The sequence below is a fragment of the Apium graveolens genome, chromosome 2 (genome assembly GCF_009905375.1).
Source record: "Apium graveolens cultivar Ventura chromosome 2, ASM990537v1, whole genome shotgun sequence".
In the NCBI taxonomy this organism is placed as follows: Eukaryota; Viridiplantae; Streptophyta; class Magnoliopsida; order Apiales; family Apiaceae; genus Apium; species Apium graveolens.
In genome coordinates, this window is record NC_133648.1 from 161,809,289 (window position 1) to 161,815,773 (window position 6,485).

The window sequence follows — 6,485 nt, forward strand, 5'->3', positions numbered from 1 at the left end:
GCCCCTAATAGACTCCCAAAAGTACTTTCAAATGCAGACCAATATGTCTCTAGGAGCTATTATGGGTGCTTTGAAGGTTCCACTCCAGGAAACACCTCAAATGGTAAGGGCCCAGATCCCTCAACACTCAACTTTTCCTGCTATCAAGCCTAAGCGGAGACGATGGAGCCCAAACTAGAATCAAGCCAATCAAGCCAAAGTGAATATGTCATTGGATTTGAAAGACTCAAGATGGCAGCTGAAAGCCTTTTCCTTGACAAGGAGTTTGCTGAATTTCTTGAAGCCCTGAGAGTCTCTCTCAATTTCAATCACTTTACATACAATAAGGCTGTGGACAAGAACATAAACTTCATGGGAGTGGTGCTAGTGATTAGAAAAAATTTCAAAAAAAAAGAGTGGTTGTGAATGTAAATGATTATGGTGTTGACAGGTGCATGTAGGTCTCCCTATCTTTTCTGCAATCAAGAAAGGTATCTGAACTGGGCGTATTTATCACAAAGTCAAGGTGATGAGTCCAAAGGACCCTGTTTTGCTTCATGCTTAAAAATGGTCAAATAGGTGCTTTCCATGAAGCCTACCTACAGTCAAGCAAAGGAGTGGCCTAAATCTTCCCCAACACTAGAAGATGCAAAAAATTCCATCTGCCAAAACACTGTGTCATTGGAAACAAGAAGCTGATGATGACTATAGAAACTGAGTTGAAGACTAAGAAAAATAGAACTCATGAGGATGTGGAGATTATCAAGATCTTTGCTAGATATCTGAAGAATGCAGACATTATTCTACCAAAGACAGAAATTAATAAAAAAAGATGATGACTTGGACGATGGTGAGCAAAAAAAAGGTGAACATAAATCTTTAGGCTCAAATACAAGTCAATCAAGAAAAGGTAGTGGGAGTAATAAGGATGATAAGTCTAGAAAGGATGAAAAGAAGAAGGGAAAGGATGAGAAGAAGGGAAAGGATGACAGTAAGATTAAGAAGATTGATGGAGAAGATGGAAGAGACTAAAAGAAAACACCTTTAACCCAAACATCCAAAACTTTTCCAATCCAAACTCAAACACCTAGCCAAATACTATCTCAAAAAATCTAAACCTCAAAGCTCAAGTACCTGTATAAACCTACTGCAAATTCTCTACTCAAAATTCCTATCAAAGCAAACCAAACTTCCTTAAAGAAACTCTCCAAACCACCTTCATTCAAACCTCCAACCAAAACTCATTTTAAGACTGCAAGGAGAAAACCAAAAAAAATCAAGTTCAAGTTGGTGCACTTTGGGATTATTTTAATCAAAATAATGTTCTACCCATCTCATAAAACATATCATATGGTGACTATCATAAACAGCTAGGTGAAGATATAGCCAAAGTCTGTGTTATATCTTTGGGAGAAGTCAGAATTTACTTCAAGGATGGCACCTTCAATTTGTTAAATAAAATAGATATTGAGAACTACTCCACTGCAAAACTTGAGAGGGGGATCAGTTTGATGAATGGAAGGGATGTTTTTACAAGAATAAGGAAGGCAGAGTTAACTGAGAGGGTGAGAGAGAGAAATGAAAGACATGCAAGGGAAAAAGCTGACAGGGAAGAAAATGAAAGTAAATATGCTTATGAAATTGAGATGTTTGAGCAAAGGTCGAATGAACTAAATGTTAAGGAATTGAGCAGAGTTTCTCCAAATGGTGTGTTTCTGTATATCAAGACTCGCAAGTTATCAAGGCATAGGATAAATCATCTTGACAGTTACTCCTAAAGTAAATGGCTCAAGCTGGTAGAAGCTCTTAGAGGAACTGAAATTATTGAAGAACTTGAGTGCCTCGTCAGACTTAAAGATCTAATTAGAGAACAACCAGGCTATGAGAAATTCAGATGATCATGTAATTCAATTATATATGTAACTGTAAGAATGTATAAAAGTTGTACTCTGTAAATTTGTCAGTCCTATCCTCTTTAATTTTAGCTTGGGGTTAGTCTTGTTATCAGGCATGATTTTGTGATAAGTAATATTCTCACAAATTGGGGGAGATTATTGTGCAAGACATACCTTTACATAAAAAGACTAAGTCATCTTGACAACCCTAAGGATAAGTTGTATGATAATCTAATTGTATTTTGTAATTGTATTTCTTGAGTTTGCAAAAATTTCTTGGGATTTCTTGAGTTTGCAAAAATCTTGACAACCCTATGAACAACCATCAGGCTAAGGAATAAACTCTAAAAGAATATTAATCCTGATCATGCCTCAGAGAGAAGTATAGACGTTTGAAGTTAAATAATGTTGTTCTAGGAAAAATGTTGTAAGTCATATATCGACAAGTCACAGATTAAGGAATATCGAGAAGTATATTAAGAAGTCTAAAATGACTTTTAGAGAAATCCCAAGAGATATCGACAAGTTAATCTGCATGTAGAGAACTAGAGATATCGATAAGCCAAATCCTTATGTAGAGAACTGGAGATATCGACAAAGTAAAAAAGCTTATGTAGAGAACTGAAGATATCGACAAGTCATTCTACTTATAGAGAACTGAGACCTCGACAAGTCAAAAGCCATGTAGAAAACTTGAGATATCGATAAGTCATTTTAATTATTGATATGTGACATCTTTACACAATAAAAGAGATCTCGGCAAATAGCTTCATAATTCAGAATACAAATAACTTGAAGATTCAAGATTATCAGTCAATAAATAATTCTATCACTGAATTGGAAAACCTATAAATATATCTTGAAGAATACAAGATCAAGGCCAAGATGAATTGGACAAAGGAGGGTCACAGATCTGGTAGATTCTGCACAGATATGCTAACACTAGAAATAGAAATAGACAAAGTAGCTTTAGAGAATGTGTTAGTCTATTTTAGTGCAAGTTATATAAACCATGTATGTTGATCTATGAAATATATCACCGGTCCTTTGTTTTAAAAGTAAAAAACAGATCTAGAAAAATATTATAATTCTCTCAAGAGAAGTAGCTGGGTTCTTATTTTCAAGAACATGGATTTGTAGCAAGACAAATTTGATTTAGTATAAATCAAGTACATTTTTGATAATCTGCTTGTGTGTTTGCATCTAGTATTTTATCACTACAAATTTATACAACTATTTTATTCCATAAGCTAGAAACCATCACAGTTAATTCAAAATCAAGAAAATACATTCACCTTCCCCCCTATGTTGCATTTCATACCTAAGAGCTAATACGAACTTCTTAAACTGGAGTTACTCACACAAAACTTTACTCTTTTAGTAGTTGGGTTTTTGAACCTCTATGTATTTTCTCGTAGGGATAAATCTTAATTACAAAATAGAGTTTTCCATGTATAGGTTCAGTACTTCACCGGGTGTTCCGGTCATCTACTTCTTCAATCCATCAAAGATTACTGGGCATTGATCGGTCCTTAAAGAGTCCCTTACTTTCTCAATATCATGGAAAAGGCAAACACTTGTCACTGGATTCAGAGATGAACCTTTCCTAAATTTTACTCTTTAGTTTCTCCATGTTCTTAATCGAACATAAGGGTTCCATAACCTGGATCACTTGAATCTTACCAACATTGGCCTTTATTCCCCTCTCAGAGATTATGTGGCCCAAAAAATTTCAGACCTTACCTCAAAGGCACACCTTGTAGGATTTAACATCATCTTGTGGTGCCTCGGAACTTCAAATTCCTCTCAAAGGTGTTTCATGTATTCTGCCTTGTCAAATCTCTTAATTGTATTATATCGTAGATTCTCATGGTTTTCTATAGAGATGCTCCAAAGAAATCATTTTTTAATATTTGATATATGGCATCTGAATTCTCAAAATGAAATCAACACAAAGATACATAATGTTAAAAAGTTAGTAAATAGTGGTACCTTAGGAATGTCGTTGTTATAATCAGCTTCTTGTTTTATGGTTTCTCGTCTGCCAAGGGCAAAATTTGTAATAACTCGAATTTTTGAGACCTTGTTAAATGTTTAATGAATAGTACCCTGACGGAAGGGGAAAAACTTTTTAGCCCACACTATGTAGTGCATGAGTAAATGAGTTTCGGAGTTGATATTATGATTATACGTATCAAATGAGTGTATGTAAACGCTATTAGTTTTCGAAGAAAACGAACTTTGAAAAACGACCATATTTACGAATCATCGAGGATTACGAGAATCACAATATAATTACGAATTTAAAACCCTACGGATTTATATCCAAGTATGATAATTCAAAACATAAGAAATAAATACGAAAGGAATTACGTCATGAACCATTTACAAGGAAGTATTACGAAAATGTTTAAGCGACCGAGCGAACGCGTAAACGATTAAATAAACATAACGCACTAACTAACCATCATAAGAAAGTAACCATGGTTACTTTATCAAATAGTGAGCTATGGTGTAGGATGATCAACCAAGGCTATCAAATAGTAAGCTAAAAGAGCTAAACAAGTGGCTTAGCTTGTAAACTAGGAAGCCTAGTTAGATTTGCCCCCAAGATTTGCAACAAGAATAAAATCCTAGGATCTAAACTAGAGAATAACAAATCAATATAAGATATCACAAGCTATCACTTGCATCATTCCAAGAAGCAACCAAGAAGCAAACACAAAAACTCTCTCCCCATTTCTTCATTAGCTTCATTCGGCCCTTCACCATAAAATAAAGAAATCAATTTCAAATCTTCAAGCTCTAGCCATGGATAAATCCTCCCATTAACTCTCAAGCTTCCTAAAAACTAAACTAAGGTAAGATAAATCTTTGAGCTCTTTTTATCAAGGTTTGATGGGTGAAATAAAATTAAGAAAGTTGATAATGAATAGTATGAATAGTAACTCTTCTTTGGTTTCTTGATTTTGATGGTTGTTTTAGGTTCCAAAAACCATATTAAGCACTCCCAAGACTTCACCATCATCAAGAACACATCTCAAACTCTCAAAAATGGTAAAAATCTTTGACCCAACTTTATTTAAGATTTAAGTTCAAGATCCTTTTAGTATGTAGTTGTAAACCTAGTTTTAGTGGTGGTATTGTTGAAATTTTGATATTTAGCTAAGTAGATTTAAGGTTAATTGTTGTTACCTCAAGAACATGATTTTATTGAGAGGATTTATTGTGTTGATAATGATATGTTGATTGTTGGTGGTAGTATAAAGATTTAAGGCATAAACGAAACTCCGATCGTAACCATAATCTCGCTAAAATGAACAAATCATAACTTTAAGTTTCTGCAGTAAGTCCCGAGAATATAAACTATAGTTTCTTGAAAAATAACCCTTTATTATTATAGAAAATGTTATAAGGATCGTTTAGGCTCTTGAATCGCTTGATTCCGATTTACGGATCAAAAGTTATGGCCGTTTTACTAAAAGTGATTTACGCGACAAAAACTGCTACGAATTACGAACTTTAAAAATATAAAGGATCGACTTAAGAATGTTCATAAATCATGAAAATTTTACAGAGAGTAGTATATTGAGTTTCCTAACTGCCATAAAAATTTCAAGTAAAAAAAATGAATTTTCAATTTTATAAAAATATCGGAGCCGAGATCGCGCGATTAGAAACCGTAGAATCCATAAGCGGAGCCGACGGCGAAAATGATAATGAACTTAAGATACTTAGAAAAAGGAAGAGACCATAACATGAATAAGGACTTTAAGAAGTAATAAGGGTAATATAAGTTGAGAGGGTGCATAATAATTAGCGCATGAGTGCGGGTAGCCGTAAATTAGAACGGGACCTAACAAAACGACTTGTGTTTATGATTATAAATTTCCGAGCGGAACCTAGAGTATCCTCCACCTCGAGATACCCAAGCAAGTTTACGAACCCAACTCCATTTACTGTTGTGTTGTGAAAGGATTTTTTTATTATCATTGCATAAATACCATGCTTTCCATGATACGTAGTAATGAATTTTCGCATAATGTAGTGATGTTGTACGATAAGTATATATCGTAAAATATTTAATTCCGATTTAAGCGTAACGTATAATTATAAGACCGAGAGTCGGTCGGGATTTTAAGATGAAAACCCGGGAATCATTCTGGTGATATTATTAGGACAATTAAAAGTCCATAGTAGTACCATTTGAAGGACTCAACGTCCACTTACGAAATATGAAATACCTCGAACTTTTATTAAAACGATTTTCAATGATCGTATTCTCTCAACTATACTTTATCGTTCGATTAAGAAATATTTATTAACTATTTACTTATTATGGAGGAAGTATTCTCCGGTAAATATTTATTTCAAACTCAACTAAATGTAAAAGATTATTATATTACGTAAACATAAATTAGTTGAGGAATATTATTATTTATCGATCATTATTTAATTATTAATTATTTATTAAAGGGTTTATTTATGATTTAAAAATCATAGAAACTTATTTAAAATACTTTCTGATTTTCAAAAATCATTCGAATGATTGCAAATTGTCGAAGAATAGTATCTCGACTTATTTAAATATTTGAATATAGTTTCAAAAGA